Source organism: Equus quagga, chromosome 2 (assembly GCF_021613505.1).
Source record: "Equus quagga isolate Etosha38 chromosome 2, UCLA_HA_Equagga_1.0, whole genome shotgun sequence".
NCBI classification, from domain to species: domain Eukaryota; kingdom Metazoa; phylum Chordata; class Mammalia; order Perissodactyla; family Equidae; genus Equus; species Equus quagga.
In genome coordinates, this window is record NC_060268.1 from 184807118 (window position 1) to 184832682 (window position 25565).

Here is a 25565-nt window from a genome sequence, read left to right on the forward strand (position 1 = left end):
TTGTTGTTTGCAAGGAAAGATTCACCCTGAGGTAACATCTGCTGCCAATCTTCCTCTTTTTTTTTTTCCCTCCCCAAAACCCCAGTACATGGTTGTATATTCTGGTTGTAAGTCCTTCTAGTTCTTCTATGTGAGCTGCCACCACAGCATGGCTACTGACAGACAGGTGGTGTGGTTCTGTCACCGACTAATTACCCCAAGGAACTCAAGGGTGGGTTTGGATATTTTAACTGTTTTTCCAACTTGTTCTTTTTCCTTTTGTGATGTTAAGGAGATGCAGTCACCAACCTCCCTGGACCAGACCAAGCCTCACCACAAGAGCGATGCCTATGACCTTTGCCTTATTTTTAATGCTAAGATCTCTCCAGGAGGAGCTTAGGCCTTATTACCATCAGCTGCAGTGTATGTGGAAGCAAGTTTTCCACCTGAGACTGCACAAGCAAATGCCCACATCTCCCTTTTGAATATTCATTCCCCATCAGAAATAAAAGGTCCCTGCTTCCCTCTGTTTGGGGATGCCATGACTCTAGAAATGATTCCTCATGGTCTCCTATTTGCTGCAAACATACCTTACTTTATAAGACAACTACTTCTGGTGGAGAGTCTGACTTAACTCCCCAGGAGGAAACCCACTTCGGTTTTGGTAACAGTTCCATGACCAGGAAACAAACCCAAGCTGCCACAGGAGTGAGAATGCCGAACTTTAACCACTAGGCCATGAGGGCTGGCTCATCACTTATTGTTCTTTTTAAAAATTTTATAGTGATTGGCCTAGAGTTTACATTTGTAACTAATCCAAGTCATCTTTAAAGTAGCACCGTGCCACTTCACAGGTAGCATGAGTACCTTATACCAACAAAATCCTAATTCCTTCCTTACCTTGTATCATCATTATTATTCATTTCACTTACATCTGTAACATAAGCATAGAAACATACATAAGGAAGAAAATACATACTTTAAAGTATAAATTACATATAAAGTATAAAGTATAAATTACATATAAAGGATATAAATATCCTTACTTCATGTAGAGCTGAGTTTCTGATCTGTATTATTTTCCTTCTCTCTAAAGAACTTCTTTTAACACTCTTGCAAGGCAGGTCTACTGGCAACAAATTCCCTCAATTTTTGTTTGTCTGCAAAAGTATTTCTCCTTCACTTTTGAAGGATGATTTTGCAGGATACAGAATTCTAGGCTGGTGGGTTTTCTCTCAACACTCTGAATATTTCACTCCATTCATCCTCCCTGTGTGGTTTCTGAGGAGAAGGCGGCTGTGACTCTTGTCTCTGCTCCTCTGTGGGTGGGTTTGTTTTCCTCTGGCTTCTTTCAGGATTTTCTCTAATTAGAAAATGATACGCCTGGGTGTAGTGAGTTGTTTTTTGTGGGGTTTTTTTGGGCATTTATCCTGCTTGGTGTTCTCAGATTTCTGGATCTGTGGTTTGGTATCCAACATCAATTTGGGGAAATTCTCAGTGATTATTGTTTCAATATTTCTTCTGTTCCCTTCTCTCTTTCTTCTCCTTCTGGTATTCCCATTACATGTATGTCTCACCTTTTGCGGTTTCCCTCTGTCCATGGATGTTCCATTCTGGCTTTTTTTGGTCTTTGATCTCTTTGCATTCTGGTTTTTGAGGAGTCTATTGATATATCCTCTAGCTCAGAGATTCTTTCCTCAGCCATGTCCAGTTGACTGGTAAGCCCATCAAAGGCCTTCTCCATTTTTGTTACAGTGTTTTTTATCATTAGCATTGCCCTTTGGTTCTTTCTTAGGACTTCCATCTCTCTGCTTATGTTGCCTATCTTCTGTGCACGCTGTCTACTTCATTCATTAGTGCCCTTAGCGTATTAACCACAGTGTTTTAAATTCTTGGTCTGATACTTGTCTGGGTCTGATTCTCGCTCTGTGTCTTCACTCTGTGCTGTTTGGTTTTTGGTAAGACTCGAAATTTTTTCTTGATAGCTGGACATGATGTCCCAGGTAAAAGGAACTGCTGCAAATGGGCCTTCAGTGCAGTGGAGGTGAGACGGAGGGAGGGGCGCGTTCTAAGTCCTGTGATAGGGCTCAGTCTTTCAGTGAGCCTGTGTCTCTGGACTGGGAACTGCACAAGGGTTTCTGTTTTTCTCCCCCTGCCAAGTGGGACAGGGTGGCTAGAGTGGGCCTGAGTTGAGTAGTCCCTTCCCCAGGTCAGTGAGGCTCTGGTAAAACCTCAGCAGCTCAGGCTCTCTTAACTCCTTTCCTTGAGGCCTGCCCTCTGAAGAAGAACAGACTGCTCTGGTGTATCACAACATGGATCTTCCCCTCCCCATGCTGGAAGCATGAGGAGATTTTCTCGGATATTTACTGTGGGAACTTGGTCAAGCACCTAGAGTAAATCTCACATATTGTGGAGGCCCCCATATGACTGGATCCCCCTGGAGTTTTTAACTCTGAGACGTCTCCACGGAGCCTCCTGCAATTTGTCTCTTCCAGTTCAGGTTTTCCTACCCTGCACTGGGTTCCATGGCAGTTTGCACTCGTGAGTCTCTGCTCTGTAAGCTGGGACCCCCTGTATTTGCCTGTCTGTCTCTCCAATCTTGGGGAGCACGGTTTGCCCTGCCCTCCCCTCTCCTATGCAGCTGAGAAAAATGGTCGATTTTTCAGTCTGTCCAGCTTTTTCCTCGTTAAGATGGAGTGGTGACTTCCTAGCTCCTTATATGCAGAACCAGAACCAGAAGTCTTCCTTATCTTTCATTGTTAATTTCCAGAAGGTTTTTAGAAGTTATGGATACTAAGCTGAGGTTGTCATATATATCACTATAAATCTCTTCACCCTATACGTAGCTTATCTTTTAACTTTGTTTATACTTTTTTAACAAAAATTTTAAATTTTAATATAGCCTAATGCTTTTTTCTTTTTTTCAGTTTGATTGAGATATAATTTACAAATAAATTGTACACATTTAAGGTGTACAATTTGATGTTTTGATACATGTCTACATTGCAAAATAATCACCACAATCAAGCTAGTTAACACATCTATCACCTCACCTAGTTACCATTCTCTTTTCTTTTTCTTTTTGTGGTGACAACACTTAAGAGCTATCCTCTTAGCACATTTCAAGTATAAAATACAGTGTTGGTAGCTACAGTAACATTGCTGTACATTAGATCCCCAGAACTTATTCACCTTGCAAAACTAAAACTTTGTGTCCTTTGACCAACATCTCTCCATTTCCCCTTCCCTCCTGCCCCTGGCAACCACCCTTCTGCTCTCTGCCTCTGTGAGCTTGTCTGCTTGAGTTTTCACATGTAAGTGAGATCATGCCGTATTTGTCTTTTGCTGTCTGGCTTAGCACAACGCTAAGCATTATGCTTAGTGAAAAGCTAAGCATTTCACTTAGCATAATGCCTTCAAGCTTCATCCATGTTGTCACAAATGTCAAGATTTCCTTCTTTTTTAAGGCTGAATAACATTCCTCTATAGATATACATATATAGTTACACATCACCTTCTCTAATCTATTCATACATCAATAGAGCTCTAGGTTGTTTCTATGTCTTGGATACTGTGAATAATGCTGCAATGAACCTGGGGGTTAACATATTTCCTTGAGATATTGATTTCATTTCTTTTGGATATATACCCAGAAGTGGGATTGCTGGATCATAAGGTGGTTCTAGTTTTAAGTTTTTAAGGAAACTCTACACTGTTTTCCATACTGGTTGTACCAACTTACATTCCCACCAACAGTGCACAAAGGTTCCTTTTTCTGAAATCTGCACCAGTACTTGTTATCTTGTCTTTTTATAATAATCATTTTAACAGGTGTGAGGTGATATCTCATTGTGGCTTTGATTTGCATTTCCCTGATGATAAGTGATGTTGAGCACATTTTCATATAACTGCTATCCATTTGTATGTCTTTCTTGGAAAAATGTCTATTCATGTCCTTTGCCTGTATTTTAATTGGGTTATTTGGAAGTTTTTTCTTATTGATTTGTATGAGTTCTTTATATATTTTGGATATTAACTTCTTATCATACATATGGTTTGTAAATATTTTCTCCCAATATGTAGGTTGCCCTTTTACTCTGTTGATGGTTTCCTTTGCTGTGCAGAAGCTCTTTAATTTAATGCAATTCCACTTGTCTATTTTTGCTTTTTTTGCCTGTGCTTTTGGTATCATGTCAAAAAAACTCATTGACCAGACCAATGTCAAGAAGCTTTTTTCCTATGTTTTCTTCTAGTAGTTTTATGTTTTCAGGTCTTCTATTTATGTCTTTCATCCACTGTGAGTTGATCGTTAGATACAGCATGAGGGAAGAGTCCAGTGTCAGTCTTCTGCATGTGGAGATCCAGTTTTCCTAACACCATTTATTGAAGAGACCACTCTTTCCCCATGGTCTGTTTTTGGCATCCTTGTTGAAGATCAGTTGATGGCAAGTGTGTGTGTGTTTCATACAATTGCTCAGAGTTCCACTCATAATCTTTTTATTTACGTAAAATACCTTGTATGCCCCCCCTTTCATTTCTAATTTTAGTTATTTCAATCTTCTTCCTTTTTTCCTTAAGTAATCCAACTAAAGATTTGTCAATTTTGTTGATATTTCAAAGAACCAACTCTTGGTTTTGTTGCCTTTCTCTATTGTTTTACTAGTCTCTATTTAGTTTATCTCTATTCTAATCTTTATTATTTCCTTCCTTTTGTTAGCCTTGAGTTTAGTTTGTTCATATTTTTCTAGTTACTTAAGGTGTAAATTTAGGTTGTTGATTTGAAATCCGTTTTCACAAAAGTGTATACATCTGTAAATTTCCCTTTTCGCACTGCTATCAGCATCCTATATGTGTTCGTATGCTGTGTTTCCATTTTTGTTGGTCTCAAATATCTTCTAATCTCCCTTGTGATTTCTTCTTTGGCCCATTGATTGTTTAATTTCCATGTATTTGTGGATTTTCCAGTTTTCCTTTAGCTCTTGGTTTCTAGTTTCACTCCATGTAATCGGAAAAGATAGTTTGTATGTTTTCAATCTATTTAAACTGTATGATTTCAACCTTTTAAAAATTATTCAGGAAGAGCTTATGAAGATGGCAGTGTAGGCAGACTCTGATCTCACCTCATCCCATGAACACAGCCAAGTTACAACGATTCTTGGAAAAATTACCCTGGAGAGAAAACTGTAAACTGGATAAAAAGAACCCCCACAAGAAGGAACCATCCTGACTAAGGCGGAAGAGGCAGAAATAAATGGGTAGAGAAGGAAAGTACCTCAACATAATTAAGGCCATATATGACAAACCCACAGCTAATATCATTCTCAACAGAGAAAAACTGAAAGCTCTCCCTCTAAGAACAGGAACCAGATGAGGAGGCCCACTTTCACCACTCTTATTTAACATAGTATTGGAAGTCCTAGTCAGAGCAATCAGGCAAGAAAAAGAAATAAAAGGGATCCAAATTGGAAAAGAAGAAATGAAACTGTCACTATTTGCAGACGACATGATTTTATATATAGAAAACCCTAAAGAATCCACTAAAAACCTTTTAGAAATAATAAAGGAATACAGTCAAGTCACAGGATACAAAATCAACATACAAAAATCAGTTGTGTTTCTATACACTAAGAACGAAGTAGCAGAAAGAGAAATTAAGGATATAATCCTATTTACAATTGCAAGAAAAAGAATAAAATACCTAGGAATAAACTTAGCCAAAGAGGTGAAAGATCTGTACACCAAAAATTATAAAACATTGTTGAAAGAAATTGAAGAATTCACAAAGAAGTGAAAAGATATTCCATGCTCTTGGATTGGAAGAATTAACATAGTTAAAATGTCCATATTCCTAAAGCAATCTACAGATTCAATGCAATCTCTATCAAAGTTCCAACAACATTTTTCACAGAAATAGAACAAAGAATTCTAAAATTTATATGGAATAACAAAAGACCCTGAATAGCCAAAGGACTCCTGAGAAAAAAGAACAAAGCTGGAGGTATGACACTCCCTGATTTCAAAACACACTACAAAGCCATAGTAACCAAAACAGCATGGTACTGGCACAAAAACAGACACACAGATCAATGGAACAGAATCAAGAGCCCAGAAATAAACCCACACATCTATGGACAGCTAATTTTTGACAAGGGAGCCAAGAGCATACAATGGAGAGAGGAAAGTCTCTTCAATAAATGGTGTTGGGAAAACTGGATAGCCACATGCAAGAGAATGAAAGTAGACCACTACCTTACACTATGCACAAAAATCAACTCAAAATGGATTAAAGACTTGAATGTAAGACCCGAAACCATGAAACTTCTAGAAGAAAACATAGGCAGGATGCTCATTGTCATTGGTCTTAGCAGCATATTTTCAAGTCCCATGTCTGACTGGGCAAGGGAAACCATAGAAAAAATAAATAAATGGGGCTAGATCAAACTAAAAATCTTCTACACAGGAAAGGAAACCATCAACAAAACAAAAAGACAACCTAACATTTGGGAGGAGATATTTGCAAACCATATGCCAGATAAGGGGTTAATATCCAAAATATACAAAGAACTCATACATCTCAACAACAGAAAAAACCAACAACCCAATTAAAAAATGGGCAAAAGATCTGAACAGAGATTTCTCCAAAGAAGATATATGGATGGCCAACAGGCACCTGAAAAGATGCTCAACATCATTAGCTATCAGGGAAATGCAAATCAAAACTTCAATGAGATATCACCTGACTCCCATCAGAATGGCTATAATTAACATGACAGGAAAGAACAAGTGTTGGAGAGGATGTGGAGAGAAGGGAACCCTCATACACTGCTGGTGGGAGTGCAAACTGGTGCAGCCACTATGGAAAGCAGTATGGATTTTCCTCAGAAAATAGATCTACCATATGATCCAGCTATTCCACTGCTGGGTATTTTTCCCAAGAACTTGAAAACACAAATGCATAAAGATACTTGCAACCCTATGTTCATCGTGGCATTATTCACAATAGCCAAGACTTGGAAACAACCTAGGTGGCCATCAAGGGACGAATGGATAAAGAAGATGTGGTGTATACACAATGGAATAGTACTCAGCCATAAGAAATGATGACATCCAGCCATTTGTGACAACATGGATGGACCTGATGGTATTATGCTAAGTGAAATAAGTCAGACGGAGAAAGTCAAATACCGTATGATCTCACTCATAAGTAGATGATAAAAACAACAACCATCAAACACATAGCAGCAGAGATTGGATGGGTGGTTACCAGAGGGGAAGTGGGGAGGCAGGAGGACAAAAGAGGTGATTAGGCACAAATGCATGGTGATGCACTGTAATTAATCTTTGGCTGGTGAACATGATGTAATCTACACAGACTTTGAAATATATTACGGTATACACCTGGAAGTTATATATTGTTATAATCCAATGTTAGTGCAATAAAAATAAATTTTAAAAAATGTAAAAAAAATAATTTAAATGTAAGGACTTTGAAATGGCAGTCAAGTTATATCGATTTAGTACAAATCAAGTAAAATAATTTTATGTACTTTATAATAAAATATTGCTTATATAAAATAAAATAAAAATTATTCAGACTTGTTTAGTGACCTATCAATATAGTGTATCCTGGGGAATGTTTCATGTGCCCTTGAGAAAAATGTGTCTTCCGCTGTTGCTGGGTGAAGTGTTCTGTATATGGCTGGTATGTCCAGAAGGCCTATGATGCTGTTCAAGTCCCCTGTTTCCTTACTGATCTTCTGTCTGGTCATTCTTTCCATTATTGAAAGTGCGGCACTGAAGGTGTTGAAGTCTCCTACTACTCTTATAGATCTGTCTATTTCTCCCTTCAATTCTGTCAGTATTTGCTTCACATATTTAGGAGCTCTGATGTGGGTGCATGATATTTATAATGTTATATCTTCTTGGCGAATTAACCGTCACGTCCTCCTATAACAGCATTCTTTGTCTCTTGTAACAATTTTTGACTTTTGCCTATTTTGTCATTGTAGTATAGCCACATTTGCTTTCTTTTGGACATTATTTGCATGGAGTACCTTTTTCCATCCTTTCACTTTGTATATTCTATACATATTTTCTTCATGGTTACCATGGGCAGTACATAAAACCTCTGAAAATTATAACAATCAAAACAAAGGCCGCTCCAGCTGGCTGTCCATGGACAAAAATGCTCTGCCACCTACTGGTGACTGAATTCTCAGAATGCATTTTCCTCCTCATTTTAGTGGGTCATTCCCACCATACTGGGTTGTGGGAGGTTCAAAGAAGTCAACGTGCAAAGGCGGCCCTGGGTTAGTGGTATCACCTCCCTCCCTATAAACAGGTGAAACGAGGTACCCTCGAGACATGGAAGGAAAACAACCTCTGGGAGTGCAAGGAGGGAAAATCAATGCATGAAAGTAGTATCAAGAAAAGACAATTTCATGGAGAAGGAGCTTGCACGGTGAGTCCAGAAGGGAGCCCCCAAGGGGAGCATGATCCCTGGAGCACACTCCACTCTCCAGCAGGGGCCGCCAGTCTGTTTGGCAGGTCCTTCTGGAAGCATCCAGAATTAGACAAGGCCTGCATGGGGCAGGGCATCAGCAGGGCTTGGTGGACCCTGTGAATTAGCAGAAATTCATATTTTAATAACTAGAGAGTTACTTTGTAAGAAGTGTGCAACTTGCTCTTAGGGTGGATTTAATAAAAATTAAAATATATCATTAAGTTGAAGAAGAGCTTTTTGAGATTGTGCAAGGATGAAATAAGAGGTGGCAAATTACCAGCTTCCTGACTGGCCCAGAGCAGAGCCAACGCACTTCAAGGTGCCATAACCCCACTAGGGAAGGAGTCTTGTCACTCCGAAGAGACGGGGAAGTAACAAAATGGGCCCAGTTCAGAAATCACAGCTGTTCCTATGGGGAGCAAGGGGACTTCCTGCCTCGGAGCTGACCGTGTACAAAAATCAAGGGTTCTGATTAGACATCACAGGCTCCATCAGAGGACCAGGGAGCAGTTGGCGTGACAAAGGCTCGTGTGTGTGTGTGGATGATGGATCCAACATGCACGTGTGTATGACATAAAGCACATGCGTGAGATGCAGCAGGCACAAGGGTAGGTGCTGTGATGTGAAGCAGGAGTGAGTGCATGTGGGGTGGGGTGGTGGGCCAGGCGCTGTAGAAGCTTCCTGACACTAGAACCCAGGTGGAGTCTTGAGGCCTTGGCCCTTGCCTGCACGGCCTTGGAGACCTGACCCGGGGGGTGGTGGAAGATGACTCTCGACCCTGGAGGACCCTGACGCGGGGAGGTCACAGGAAGCCTCCACGCAGAGGTGGACCTGCCAGGCAATCTTGGCCTTAGGACCCACTGAGGCCACATGATGCTGAGCCCTCCTGCTATCCCTAGCTCCCTGCCAACCTACTGAGTGTGAATTTCCTGCCAACACTCCCAAAGGAAGGGCCTGGTGGCCTGTTCATACATAGCAGTTGTTTCTCTTGGGAACTACAGTTTGAAGGGAAAAGTTAACCAACTGCGTTCTGTTTCCACATTGTTCTCTGGTAGGCGGTCACCCAGGCATTCCTGGGCACTGCTCACACGCTTCTCTGAACCGGGGTCAGTTACAGCCTAGGTGTGAATTTCTGAGGAGTGGACATTCTCACTTCAAGACTCTTGTCTGGAGAAGCCCCCAGAGAAGCTCTTCCTGGCTGAGGTTGAACCGTGCAGTGCGCAGGTGCCTGGGTGAGCCAAGACAAGACTCCTGCTATTTTGGTGGTGGGGGCTTGGATGTTCGGGGCTCCAGAGCAGTGGGAGAGCCTGGTTCAGGAGGGAACTCCCTGGGGGTCTTTGGGGCCAGGGAAAATGATGCCCTGCCTAGTTCCCTGTAGTGCTGATAAAAGGCCATGACACTGATCCCCGCAGGCCCTGAGTCAGGAATGGGCCAGGTGAGGATGAGCTCCCGTGGCCTGAGGCTGAGGTCAGAGCTGCAGGACCCTGGAGTGCCCTCCTCAGCTCTGACTGGCCACTGGAAGCACTTAGAGTCTTCATCTCAGTGATGGGCCCTCCACAAACCAAAGAAATTGGGATATCTGGGGGGTGCTGGCCTGGCATTTCACCAGCTCCCCCATGATCTAACGTGCAGCCAAAGATTAGACCCTGTGACTTTGCAGGGGTGAGGCTGGGTGGGGAGGTAACGACTTTCTTCATGTTCTTTGCATTGTTTCCCCACTTAAAATGAAGATTTACTTTAAAAATTCAGACTTTATTATGCCAAAAAATGGGATAAACGGTCATTATTTCTCATGTAAAAATTGTTTTGAATATCCTGACACAAAATTTGACAAACTGATACATAATCTGGGGAACACGTTCAGTAAATTACCGTGTTCATTGTTTGGGGATATGAAAGAGTTGCCTATTTTGAAATTTGACTGTATCATAAAGAGCTCTTGAAAATCAATAAGATTAATATCCCATTAGAAAAATGGGCAAATAACCGATAGTCTAAAAAATACAAATGGCTAGTAAACCTAAAAGTACTAATCTTGTTGATAACCAAATAAATGCCAATTAAAGTGAGGGAGAAGCCTGTGGCGGGATGAAAAGAAAGCGTTCCCTGTTGAAGGAAGAGTTAGTGCAAAGGGTTGGGGTCGGGGGTGCCACCCATGGAAGATGCCGGTGCATGGGAGGGTGGCGTGAAATGCACGGCATCTCTCTGGGGGTGGAGCCAACAGCTAGGCCCTGTTCCCAGGAGTCCAAAGTGCAGTGGCTGCTGGCCCACTGTCCTCAACTCCACAGGCGCCGTCCCGACACAGTGAACTGTCCCAGTTAATGTTCAGTCACCGTCTGTGATATGAGAGAAGAGGGTCAGTGTGGTGTGAGAGTGCTGGGAGGCTGGGAGCTGAAGGTGGAGGTGAGTCCCCGGGAAGAGGTGAGAAGGGCTGCCAGCAGAGGGAAAGGCAGGGGAGATGCCCTGAAGCCCTGAGGCCTGGGGTGTTCCAGGAGCTGAGCGGAGGGAGGCCCTGTCCTGGGATAGGCAGGACAGGAAGGCAGGGTCCAGGCCAGGCAGGGTCATGGAGGTCTTCCTAAGGGTTTGGCTTTTACCCTCAGTTAAATCCCTGGGAATCCACTGGAGGTTTTTCAGCAGGTGAATGACATGGTCTGATCTGTGTGTTTAAAAGAGATTCTGACTGCTGTGTCCTAAATGGATTGAATGGAGCAAGGGTGAGTGTGGCGGCCCAGTGCAGAGGGCGCCCAATGGGGAGAGCAGGTGCTGAAGGGTATGATAAGGGTGGGAAGGCAGGAGCAGGTGCCACAGGTGTGGTCCAGATTTCTGGATGGAGCCAGCATTGCCTGAGATGGAGAAGGTCAGGCATGGATTTGGTTGGGGAGAGGGGAGTCGGGATCCAGTGAAAGACCCTCTTGCACTTGTCAGTTGTGTCTGCTGGAGCAGGACTCAGTCTACGGCCGCCTACAGACCCAAATCCTCCCTCTCGGGTCTTCTTTCTAGTCTGGGTGAAGGGTCAAATTGATGACTAGGTATCGGGGTGAGAAATAAAGAGAAAATATGAACACTGCTGGTGACTGCTTAGGTCTGAGGTGAGTAGTTTTAGATATGCAAATAAATCACATTTCTACCCATCGTTCAGGGAACGTGTAGATCTCCCTCATATTTGATTTGCAATCACAACCCGCTGCCTTCAGTGACAGTCCTGCTGTGGCCCGCTCACTGCAGGATTGAGTCTCTGCAGGCATCAGGACTGATGTTGTTCTGAAGAGTCACCCGCTGCCGCCCACCCAGACAGTGACGCAGCTGTCAGGTCTCCCCGCCTCCCCCTGGTGATTGTGTGACTTTCCTGCCGTTTGCTTCTATGTGGAGAGGAGCCAGGCATTGGGCTTTTGCTCCCTCCTGCTCCACCTCCTCTTCCAGTCATTGGGAACATCCTTCCATGAACCCTCGGGTGTGCTCCCCTCTCTCCAGGGAAGCCCCTCAGGTATGGCCGGCTGCTCCCTGCGGGTCGGGACAGGTGCTTTGCTGAGATCTCCCAGCTAAGGCTGGGAGGGCTGCAGTAGCACTGAGGTTTAGCAGACGTCTCTTTCAGTGGGGCTAGAATGTCTCCCTTTTTGTTTACTTGATTCTCTCTTTAAAGAGGCCATGAGGGATGGCTTCTCCAAAATGGCTCCATTCTTAACTGATGGGTGGTCCTGGGTCATTCACCCAGCTCTCCGAGCCCCCTCTCACGACCTCTTACGTGAGAGGGCCCCTTCCCTTTCCACTGACAGAGAACCGTAACAAATGGAGCACCTGCTCTGAGTGAGGAGCGTGTCCACAGCATAGCGTGGGCAATGCCAATAACTGCACTTCGTCAGCATGACCTCAAAGTGCCCCCTGCCCACCTGGCTTTCCAGCTGCACCTCCAGGACCTCAAGGTCAACAGTCTGCTCCACTAAGACCTGCAGCCCATTGGCTCCACATCCTTGCCCTGCATTCATCCAATGCCTCCTAGACCTGGACACAAGGATAAAGGGTGTTTTACTAGGGAAGGGCCTGTGAGGGCTGTGGGGGGACTGGCAAGGCTGGGAGGTCTTCAGATGGTGATGGATTCTGACCTAAGTGAAGGAGAGTGGGGTGGGTAGACATGTCCTAGCCTACCCTGTGGTCTAGAAGTTTCTGCAGGGCCCAGACAGGCTGCCTTGGAGACGGCTGCAGTGGCACTGGGGTCCAAGTCAATGACACTCCTCAGTTTTTGCTCTCCCCACTGGCCCACGTCAGCACCTCACCCTCCCTGCCCAGCTGGAGTCCCACTGCGATTGTTCTCTCCTTGGCATTAGCCTGCTCCCCTCCCTCGCTCACTCCTGCTTCACTGACTTGCTCTGGTTCTAAGTCTGTTCTCTTTTTTTTTTCCTTTTCCCCAAAGCCCCCCCAGTACATAGTTGTATGTTCTAGTTGCAGGTCCTTCTGGCTCTGCTATGTGGGATGCTGCCTCAGCATGGCTTGATGAGTGGTGTTAGGTCCGCACCCATGATTCGGACCAGCAAAGCCCGGGGCCACCAAAGCGGAGTGCGCAAATTTAACCACTCAGCCACAGGGCCGGCCCTCTAAGTCCATTCTCTCCCTGCCCACGTCTGCTCCTCTGCAGTGTCAGGCTCAGGAAGACATATGTGGATATGCTCACTGGTCCCTTAGCTCTTGCAGCCCCTCCATGCTGCCTGCAACCACAGGACATCCCCTCCTGCTCCCGCCACTCTCCTAGGAGACTGTTTCCTGCCTTCTGTTTCCTCAAACCTCCAGCAGCATCCCCTCCCACCCCCGTGATGTTCTCACTTCCCGAGTCTCTGAGAAAAAGCTCCTCAGCACCTGTCTGCAAAGCTCATAGGCGCCTCACGTTGACCTGCCCAAAGCTGCACTTGTGCATCCGCCACTTCTCCAGCCTTCCCCATAGGGAAACGCCAGCCCCGGCTTACAGCTGCTCAGACCAGAGGCCAGGGGTCACGCAAGATTCGTCTTTGTCACTCACACCACATGCAAGCCAGCAGCAAATCCCCTCACTCTACCTTGAAAAGACATCCAGAATCCCACTGGCTCTCTGTACCCTGAGCAATCCCACACAGCGTCCTGCGTCTGCTGCTGCCACCGCCGCCCACAGATGCTTCCCATCTCCCCCACTCTCCCCCCTCTTTATTTCCTCTTTATTTCCACATTAGGAAAGATTTCCTAGATTTTCTCAGATCACCAACTTTGTCTTAAGACTTGTTGTTTCTATTACTCAGAGCACCCTTAACCGTTTACTCAACAGTCAGTTTTAGCAGCTACTCAGAAAAGTACAAAAGTCATAAATGTACAGTTCATTGAATTATCACAAAGTCAGCACACGTGTGGCCACTGCTCAAATCAAGGAATAAAATGTTTCCGCCACTTCAGAAGTCTCCTTTTTCCCTCTTGCTCAAACATTACGTTCTTCCCTTTCCCAAAGGTACCAAATATTCTGACATCTAACACCATAATTTAATTTTTCCTGGTCTTGGACCATGTATATATAGAGGTATACAGTAGGTACTCTTCAGGATCTGGCCTTATCCATTTAAAAGTATGGTTCTGAGCTTCATCCTTGTTACAGCTGATGTGGTATATCCATTTTCATTGCTATATGACATTCCATTGAATGGGTATTATTTACCTTTTCCACTCTTGATGGACATTTGAGGTGTTTTTAGTTTGTGATCATGACCAATAATGCTGCTGGGAACATACCTGAACGTGTCTGCTCGTGTTGGGCATTATCTACTAAGGCAGAAAATACACATGTCCTATGAACGGTAATTTTATCCCTAGGACTATATTCAAAAAAATACATATATAGGTGCCAGGTGAAAGACTGGAATCATGTTACTTCTGCCTAAAATACATCTTTTAATATTTATTTAGTGCAGGTTTTCTTGTGACAAATTCTTTCAGATTACATTCACCTCAAAATGCCTTAATTTCATCTTAATTTTTGAAAGATGTTCTAGTGATAAAGAATTCTAGGTTAGTGGTAATTTTCTTTCAGTATATTAAAGATGTCATTTCCTAGGGGCTGGCCCCATGGCCGAGTGGTTGGGTTCGCACGCTCCGCTGCAGGTGGCCCAGTATTTTGTGGGTTCGAGTCCTGGGCGTGGATATGGCACTGCTCATCGAGCCACGCTGGGGCAGCGTCCCACATGCCATGACTAGAGGGACCCATAACGAAGAATATGCAACTGTGTGCTGGGGGGCTTTGGGGAGAAAAAGGAAAAAATTAAATCTTTAAAAAAAAAAGATGTCATTTCCTTGTGTCTGGTGTCTATTATTTCCGTTGCAAAATTACAGTTAATAGTGCCATCCTTCTGAAGCTGATGAGTACTTTGCCCCTTTCTGGCTGCTTTTAAGATTATTTCCTTATTTTTTATCATCAATTTTACTCTGAAGTGCCTAAATTTTTTGTTTGTATTTATCCTGTTTCTGAATTTTCAAAATGTATGCGTTGGTTTGAGCCAATTCTCAGTCATTATCCTGTCAAGGATTGCTTCTGCCCTGTCCCTTCTCTCCTGGCCTTCTGGAACTCCAGTTACACTTTGGAAGTTTCAAAGTCTTTAACTTTTGTTGTTTGGCCTAGATATTTTCTTCTAATCTGTCAGCTCACAAATTCTCTCTTCAGTTGTGTATAAATCATTGAATTTTTCATTTTAGGTATTCTGTTTTTTCTTTGGAGTGATTCTTGGACTAGTTTTCAGATCTATGACAGAATTCTCAATCATGCTTTTGAACCCTTTGACCTGTTAAGCACAATGGTTTTAAAGTCTGTGTCTGATGCCACCACTAGATGGATTCCCAGGTAGTTTATTTCTATCATCTATTCTCTCCTGCTTGGGCCATGTGGCATTCTCTCTTTGAATGCCTACTAATTTTTGATTAGGTTCCAGACACCTTATCTGAAAGGTCACAGACATAATTTCAGGCTTTAATGACACCTTCCGACAGAGAGGATCGACTTCTTTCGAGCAGGTGGGGCACCGGCAAGCCCTGACCCCCTGACTCTTCAGGGACCAGGAGGGTTTGAGGCTGGGCTGCAGTCCTGTTCCGGGTGGTCTCGTGCCAGTTCACCCTTGATCTAGGATGTTTATCAGAACCCCCCACCTTGGAAGGCTTGACTTCTGTTTGTTTGCCCCTTTCCTTGCGAAATGTGTGATAGCTCTGCTCAGATTTTGTCTCACATCTGTGCTTTTTGGAGTCAGCAGATGCTTCTATGGGAAAAGTGTCCCCACAATTCCTCCTTCCCTTGTGGGCTCTACAGCATTTTCAGTCATGTTCTCACATACCACGTGTACAGCCATGCCACATTTCTGCTCTATCCCAGCAGAGGGACTGATCAGAATCACCTAGTCCACTATTGTCAGAAATACAGATAATAATCATTTTTAGTTCTTACAACATCTTTCTTCCATCCTGGTTCATTCTTTTTATAGCACTTGTTATTTGCTCATGGTGCCAAGATCCTGTCGAATCAATCTGAAGATGTTAACTTGCATTCTTTAATTTACCTGAACCATCTCTGTCTCCTGCATTGGTTAATGTGGGTAGCTGATGTGAGCTTTCTCTGCTCTCAGATATCTGTTTCCCAACAATTGTCTAGTGAGGACAGCAGAACTGACTTCTGATTTGTCACCTGGATGTGGGGCATCTCCTGATGGGCTTTCTGGTAGGACACGGGGAGAAGAGCAGCCATTCTGGCTGGGAAGCCCAGCAGGAGCCACGCTGGGACGAGTCTGAGGGGGAGGTCCTTCAGGCGACCTCCTCCATGGAAGAGCCAATGTTCCGTGAACTTTTAAAAATCTGACTTTCTAGCTTTGGCCTGGGGTAAATGCTGCTGTCTGTCTGTAGAAAAGGAAAAGTTCATAATGTTCTGATCCTTCTGAACAGTTTCTGAGGCCACCCTGTAGTGTCAAGTGCCCCATCAGGTACCACGTCCTCCCCGTCCTCTGAGTCTGGATGCTCCTCAGTGGCTGGCAGAGCTCCTGACCTGGGCTTCCCCATCCAGGACTTGCGTTGGGCAATGGTGAGACATGGAAGCAAAGTCCTCAATTTACTCTCAAGATGTTGAGGACCTTTGGGATGGGAGAAGGAACACTGAGGACCGTGTCCAGGAGGAAGCCCAGTATCTGGCAAAGGCCCTCGCAAAGACAGAGGGTTGGTTTGTGTTGGTGTCTTTTGTTGGCATGTGCTCCCCACAGGCCAGTCCCCCAGTGGAAGTTCCATTTAGTGCTCTTGTTCTTTCCTAAGATCCATGACACTCCTGCTGGAACTGCTTTCCCGCTTTTCTATCTGGAAACTATACACCTCTCCTGCTACTGTTACTTTAAAGGGGAGCAGTGTGGGTGGAACCTGTGTCCATGGGAATCTTTCTTGATTTTTGCAACTTTAGCTCTTGCCAGGTCAGCCCTTGGGCCCTGCCTTCAGCCTCGCTGTGTTCCCTCAACATGATCTGCTCTGTCCTCTTCAATGAGTGCTGTGACTATAAGGTGAGGAATTCCTGCAACGGATTGGTTGTCGAAGGAGTTCTTTTCCATATCAAGCTCTTGCTGGGCCCAGGTAAAGTCGTGATTGTCTGGTGGTTGGCTTATCTCCGGCTGGTGCCCAGGGTCAGCCCAAGTGCAGAGTCCCGCTGTAGGCAACAGGGCCGGACCACCTGGGCAGAGGGAGTGGCAGCTGTGGAAAAGAGGCAGGTTTATTTGATCCAGCCAGGGACCTGCGGAAGGAGCTCAGGCTTCCCTCTGCCTCTTCTGAGGTGCTGCCGCACGTTTCAATGCACAGGCAGCCCTGGAGATCCCTGCAGCTGCACAGCACGGAGTTGCTTCAGGCAACACGAAACTGCAGCCAGAGACAACAGGACGGCGCTGGGGAGAGCAGGTTCCCCTTTAAAAGAGTTTCTTCAATACCACACAGTGCTCTCTGCGCTTTTAAATCCTGATGATGGAAGGAAGAGTGTGGCTCTCCCCTCAGGGCTCTACAATTTGTGGCCGTCACTCATTCACTCTCTCCCTGGAAAATACCAGAGTATTTTTTAAAACATGCAGAATATAAAAAAATTTCATTTTGGAAGAGTGAAGCAGCAACAGGGGCCTGCGGAGCCTGAGAGCAGCTGGGACTACATGGACTGCTTTCTCCAGAGACGGCGGAGGTGCAGTAAGAGCAGACTTTCCTCATCTTTCCGCAGGGGCTGGCTGCTGTGCAGCCCTCAGATCACGTGTGCCCCCCCCCCCCCCCAGTCTCAGGACAGGAATAGACGCTCTTCTTAGACTTCCATGCAGGCAGGGGTGGGTGCACAAACTTGTGGAATACACGTTCTAGTCCGTGCTCTGCAAGCCTCCGTCTAAAGGTCTTGTGGACTTAGCAGCGTTATCTACCATTACTGGGCATATAACGGAGCATTTGCCTTTCTTTCATTGACTCATCACTCAGTGTTCACTGTGTGTTCACTGAGCACCTGCTGGGCAAGCAAACGCCCAGTGACACTCAGTGCATGCCCAAGGAGCTCAGAGTCCAGGGTAAAGACGACACATAAACTGGCTGATACTGAGAGTGCCAGGTGCCACCATCGCTACTTGGGACTCTTCAGGAGCACAGATCATCTCCTTCCCTAATGCCTAGACGGAGCTCGCCAGCCTTCAGAGCTGTCGAATATTTGCTTCTCTCTCACACAGGCGTGTGTGTGCATGCATGCATGAATGTGTTATGTGCACGTGTTTATACACAGGCAGGTCACATTTTTTTATCTTTTCTTCAAAACTATGTGAAAAGTGAAACATTTTAAACAGTATTTTTCCATTATGCAAAGCATTAAAATTTGTACTTTCATTGAGTACCAATTAGGCATCAAATAAAAATCACCTAGGCAAAAAAAATGACATAAAAACAAAGTAATGCATTCATAGACACCATAAATATTCATTGCGAATCTCCTATTTACAAATAAAGTATTTGCTAAAAAGGAACCTATTATGAAATCACATATCTGATTACTCCATTATCCACAGGAAAAAAGCAACCCATGCACGTTCTGAATTTAACTTCGAGAACCTAGAAGCCACTGCATTGGGTCTGTTTGGCGCTACACGAGACGAGATGGTTGCCACTAGGCCGCAGCTCTCGCTGCTGTTCCTGCCGCCGCTGAGGGTGAGGGAGGGTGCTGCCAGGCGGCAGGCGAGGGGAGCTCCGCGGCTGCGCGAGGAGGGGGCTGTGGACTGGCCGGCCCTGGAGCCGGAGACAGACACCCCACTTCTTCAACACAGCCAGTTCCATGTTTTTGATCTATTAGCTTTTCCTGATTGAAAAGGTAATTAATACAGGTCCATCGTACAAAAATTGGAATAGGGGGCCGGCTCTGTGGCCGAGAGGTTAAGTTCTCGCGCTCCGCTGTGGCGGCCCAGGGTTCGGATCCTGGGCGTGGACATGGCACCGCTCGTCAGGCCACACTGAGGCAGCATCCCACATGCCACAACTAGAAGGACCTGCAATTAAGATATACAACTATGTATGGAGGGGTTTGGGGAAGTAAAGCCGAAAAAAAAAAAAAAAAAAAAAGATTGGCAACAGTTGTTAGCTCAGGTGCCAATCTTTAAAAAAAAATTGGAATATATGGGAAATTGTGAAGACAACATTTTTTAAAATGTACTAGTAATCCTATCATTTAAATAAAAATTCCTCTACTTTTGGACAGTCTCCTGCCCACCCCCTTTCTGTGTGTATATGCACAGCAATATTGGAATTGCACTACATTGTAACTTTATTTTTTCACTTAGTAATATATCAAGGGCTTGTTTGCACATTATTAAGCATTCTATCAAAGAATTATTTTAATTTAGCTCAAAGTTTTTCATACTGTAGACACACCATAATTTATTTAACCAATCCCTTATTTGGGAGAACTTTAATTGTTTTAAATGTTTTGCAATCACACATAATTCAAAAAAGATCATTCTACTGGAAATTTTAAATTAAGGCTTTAGGATAAATTTCTAGAAATTGAATTGATATGTCAATGGTACTGAACAGCTTCAAGACTGTGATCACTACTCCTAAATTTTGAAGTGTGCTTTGGAAACCCCTGCACAGACTGTCTATACAAGTAGGCACTAAACGAACTAGCATATTTAATCACGACAAAGATGATACAAAATGCACAAATAATTTGTTGAGCAGTGCCTGATGTAAAAGAGGAAGGAGTTAGTTTCTGAATCTGAAACCTCGTTTCACACAAAGGTAACGAGCACATGAGGGCAGGAGTGTGACACACCTGTCACACACGTTACACACTGGCCATGGGACTCAGGACAAGCATGTGTGCTCTCTCGACTCAGTCTCCCCCTTGGTACAAAACAACACAGAGTGAAAGCTAAAGACCTGTCTGTAGTGATTCTGCGCTTCTCTGGAGCCTTTTTATGAAACTAAAATAGTTGTTCTCTCTTAAAAACTCAAAGGAAATCAACACTCTCTGGGCTCAGGCAGTTTTGCTGACCAGAAACGGTGGTTATAGTACAGCAGTCTTGCATCTCAGCCCCGGCTACAGAGTCAGACAGCCTCCATCAGGTGACTTAATGTCCCTGACTTTAAGTTGTTTCCCCTTAAAAATAAGAATATTAATACCTACCCCAGAGTGTTATTGGGAGAACTAAATGCTAAGGGATGTGAACAAGTTTCTAGCCGATCGCCTGGTACAAAAGAGGCACTTAGCACGCACTTTCCCTCTCCACTTCTCGTAAATGTTCAGAATAATGGTGGATGGTGGCATCTTGGTTGGCATCTGAGGCAGAATTCTCGGTATTATCTGTTTGCAAGGATCTGTGTGAGATCGAACAGCTGTAATCCCTGCCCCCATAGTTCTCATCCCGATGTGAGGAAGAGTCAGGCATTGACAGAATCCCCTCATGGAGCGCCTTCAGCACGGCCCACAACACCAGCGATTCCCATTAAACCAACCGGTTCTCACCACAGCCTCCAATACAGCACAAGTCATTGAAGGAAACACTTTCCTTCGCTAGTTTGTAGGACTGAGCAAGTTTCTGCAACCCTTTAGCCTGGTTTTGGATGACATTTCAGGGACTCTGGAAGGCACATGAGTGACACCACTTTTTCAATGCAGGTAATGTTCACAAGGAAATTGACAGATTGAGGCCCAGGACTGATGCTCCTGCATGAGCGACAGGACCCAGATGCCCCACATAGATGCTGTGGTGCATGAGGTCCAGAGATACATGGATACTCTCCCCTCCAGTCTGCCTCACGCTGCGATCCGCGACACCAATTCAGACAGTTCTTCACTCCTAAGGTCAGTCATATTTTCCCCCTATACATTTTTATTACAACAATTAAGTGTCTGATTTTTACATTTTAATATAAATAATATTTCTATTAGCCCCATTGGCTGACTCTCTCTGTAAGTGAAAATTTCACAAAAACATTGTTTGTCTTCTTAACAGGAAGTTTAGTAATCATGGACAAGAAAGTTTTTATATGCTAGAACAGAGTAGGAGAAAAATATGTAGGAGTTTTTACTCTTGATTTCTCATAATTCCTATTAGGCTTGCCTCTCTAACCAGTGATTAAATAAAAGCTCCACTTGAAATGCTTGTGAGATGGAACTAAAGAAAAACTAAGATGAATATTAGAAAAAAGAAAAGAAAGACTGAGTTTAATAAGTGACCTATTAAATTCAAGAAGATAGAAAAAGAATGAGCGAAAACTCTAAGAAAGCATGAGTGAAGTCATAATACAAAAAGCAGAAACTAATGATCAAAAAATAAATAACATCCAGATGTTGGAAAACAAACTAATAAAACAGCAAACCTTTAGAAAGACTTATTAAGAAAAAAAGAGTGTGAAGGAATAGATCAAATATTCAATATAAAAAACCAGAAATGTTAATAGAAATTGGAATGTATTTAGAATCAAACAAGAGTAAGATATATAAAGGAAAATTATATGGGCAGCAAGAAGAGAATAGGAAAGAAAATGCATACCATGGAACTCCTCTTTTTTGATTTAGGAACACATATAATATTTTAGTGATAAAAAACTTATGACCTTAAACTCATATGATAGAAAGAAAAAATGGATTAGATATATCAGCAACAAATAAAAAAAGTACTTTAAAAAACATTTAAAACATTCTTTATTTTATTCACTCATTTAAAATATTCACTCATTTAAAATGGACTAAAAAATTATAAGGAATAATCTAGCCCTAGGAATTAATCTAACAAAAACTATGCAAAACATTTAGGGCAAAGATTGACAAACTAATGAAGGACATAAAAAAAGACCTACGTAAATAGACAGATTTAATATGTTAGTAGAGAAAAATCAACACAAGGATGATAATTCTTCCCATATTAATCTACAAATTCATTGCAGTTCAAATAGAACTTCCAATTGTGTTTTTCATGGAACTTAATGAGGATATCCTTAAATTCATGCAGAATGGAAAAGGACCAAGAAAAGTCATGCAATTTTTTTTAAAGTAACAGCGATAACAAGTACTTTTCCTTGTCAGATATTGTGATTGACTGGACAATAGCAGCTTTTAAAATAGTGGTCTTCCACCAATGCAACAGAATAGACAGCCTAAGTATGCTTTTTGACATCAGTCTTAGCAGCATATTTTCAAGCACAATGTCTAACCAGGCAAGGGAAACAATGGAAAATATAAACAAATGGGACTACATCAAACTGAAAAGCTTCTGCACAGCAAAGGAAACTATCAACAAAACGAAAAGACAACCTAACAATTGGGAGAAGATATTTGCAAAACATATCTGATAAGGGGTTAATATCCAAAATATATAAAGAGTTCATACATCTCAACAACAAAAAAAACTAACTATCCAATTAAAAAAATGGGCAAAAGATCTGAACAGACATTTTTCCAAAGAAGATATACAGATGACCAGCAAACACATGCAAAGATGTTCAACATCACTAATTATCATGGAACTGCAAATCAAAACTACAATGAGATATCACCTGACACCTGTCAGAATGGCTATAATTAACAAGACAAGAAATAACAAGTGTTGGAGAGGATGTGGAGAGAAGGGAACCCTCATACACTGCTGGTGGGAGTGCAAACTGGTACAGCCACTAGGGAAAACAATATGGAGATTCCTTAAAAATTTGAGAATAAAAATACCATATGATCTAGCTATTCCACTGCTGGGTATTTATCCAAAGAACATGAAAACACAAATGTGTAAAAATACTTGCACCCCTATGTTCACTGCAGCGTTATTCACAATAGCCAAGGCTTGGAAACAACCTAAGTGCCCATCAAGGGATGAATGGATAAGGAAGATGTGGTACATAAACACAGTGGAATACTCCTCAGCCATAAAAAAGGATGAAATCTTACCATTTGCAACAACATGGATGGACATTGAGGGTATCATGCTGAGTGAAATAAGTTAGAGGGAGAAAGTCAAATACTGTATGATCTCACTCATAAAAAGAAGATAAAAACAGCAGCAAACAAACACATAGAGACAGCAATTGGACTGGTGGTTACCAGAGGGGGACAGGGGAGGGAGGAGGGCAAAAGGGGTGATTAGGTACATGTGTGTGGTGATGGACTATAATTAGTCTTTGGTTGATGAACATGATGTAATCTACACAGAAATCAAAATATAATGATGTAATGAAATTTCTATAATGTTATAAACCAATGTTACCTCAACAAAAAACAAAAGAATAGAGAGCCTAGAAATAGATCCAGATAGATACATACGGTGGAGGAACATTAGAAATTAGCAGAAAAAGAAAAGGCTGCCCAGTAAATAATCATGGAGAAAAAGATAAAATAAAACCCCTATTTCACACCATGAAAAAATTTCTAGACTTTTTAAGTAACTACCTAATAAAGCTACTTTTTACTACTAAGTAAAAAGTAAATTTTAATTCTTTTAGAATACTAGATGGGAGAATATTTCTATGGTATTAGGCTAGGAAAGAATTTTTTTAACATGACAGAAAAGCACAAATGGAAACAATGGAAATCTTAAAGGAAAAATCTTAAAGGAAAGCATTGCTAAATGTGATTACATCAAAAGGGAAAATTTTCTGTATAACAAAAGGCAACACAAAGGCAAAAGCAAAGCTACAGACCATGAAAAAATACCTGTAATGCGGACAACTCACAAATAAAGAATTTCTTAATTATGTAAAGAACTCCCAAAATCACTAAGGAAATGAAAAGCAGGACAAGAGACAAATGGACAAAAGATAAAACCAAAAAATTCACAGAATAGGACACAAGTATGGTGAGTAGGTGTATGAAAAGATACTCAACCTTACTAGACAATGCAAACTAAAACAATAACAGTCCATAACACACTCATCATACTGGAAAAAAATCCAAGTTCAATAAGACCAAATGTTGGTGAATGACGGATGATCCACGCAAATATGGACCTGGAGAGATCCGAACAGCTGGAAGCCAGAGATTAGATCCCATGGGCACAGAATAGCGTCCTGGTCCCTGTGAGGCAGGGGCCTTGACCTGAGCCCCGGTGTGAAAACAGGTGCTCTATGGGACCCAGAAGAGCTCCACTCACAGGCCAACAAGCACCAAGGAAAATCATCACTGAAAGGAGTCTGGGTGAGGAAAAAGTCCAATCCTGTGCTGTGATTAGGTTTGGACACAAAAGTTTCATGGTATTAGGGTAGAGAACCCCAAAATCACACAACGAATGCACACACACACACATAACCTGTACACAAGTGTTCATAGCAGGCGTTCTTCATGAGATCCTAAAGATGGAGGCAATCCAAATGTCCTCAACTAACGAATGGATTTAAGAGAAATGGCATATCCATACAACGCAATATTATTCAGTCATAAAAAGGAGTAAAGTACTGATTCATGTTATGACATGAATAAACCTTGAAAACATTACGATAAGTGACAGAAGCCAGACCAAAGGCCATGTATTGTATGACTCCATTTATATGAAATGTCCAAAGTAGGAAATCCATAGAGACAGAAATTAGACCAGTGTTTGTTGGAGGTCAAGGGGAATGGGGATAGACTATTAATGGGTACAGAGCTTTTTTGGGAGGTGAAGAAAATACGATAGTGGTTATGGTTATATAATTCTGTGATATGCTAAAACCACTGAATTGTACTCTTTTAATAGGTCACATTTTGTAATATGTGAATTATATCTCAATAAAGCTGTTATTCAAATATATATGTAGTTATTTAAAATTTTACAGCATAATAGATGGATTAAACAGCATAATGGCTAGATCAGATATAGTTGAGGGAAGAAATAATGTACTGAAAGACAGATCTGGAAGAAGTTATCCAGAATTCACTACAGAGCAATAAAGAGAAATAAAATATGAAAGGTAGGTTATGAGAAACAGAGACTAGAAAGGCAAATTCCAACATGATAGAAGATTTACAAAATAAAGAATAAACAGAATGTAGAAGAGACAATATTTTAGATTTTATTTTTTTCCTTTTTCTCCCCAAAACCCCCCGGTACATAGTTGTATATTCTTTGTTGTAGGTCCTTCCAGTTGTGGCATGTGGGACGCTGCCTCAGCGTGGTTTGATTCGAACCAACGAAACACTGGGCCGCCTGCAGCGGAGTGCACAAACTTAACCACTCGGCCACGGGGCCAGCCCCGAGACAATATTTTAAAAGATAACTTTTGTGGTCTCCTTTTTTTTTCCAAAAACAAGCTTATGCCCAATCTTCACTTGTATATCCCTCCGATTTACATTTTCCTTATCACTTTGTATTTCTTCAAGCACGGATTGCTTCTAAAGTGATGTCCTATGCAGTTATTGCATATTTATATGTACAGTATGTATCCTCAATCTAGATTTACATATACAATATGTATCATCATCATATATTTACATCTTCATTCAGCAAAATAGAAGTATTATATACTCAACTTTAATGATTTTATTTATGAACAATATTTATCTTCTCTTTCAGTTCATTACTAATTGTTTTGGTTCCATTTGTAAGCCCTTAATAAGAAATAATTTTGCTTCTCTTCAAAAAGTATC

The 25565-nt window shown here is 42.5% G+C and overlaps 1 long non-coding RNA gene across 1 annotated transcript; it reads left to right on the forward strand.

Moving 5' to 3' along the window:
- The first annotated feature begins 10795 nt into the window (after positions 1 to 10795).
- LOC124236173 (uncharacterized) lies at positions 10796 to 25110 on the forward strand. The gene is made up of 4 exons (XR_006887653.1): positions 10796 to 10885; positions 16914 to 17010; positions 20631 to 20816; positions 25054 to 25110. It is a non-coding gene; the product is annotated as an uncharacterized LOC124236173 (long non-coding RNA).
- Positions 25111 to 25565: the final 455 nt, after the last annotated feature.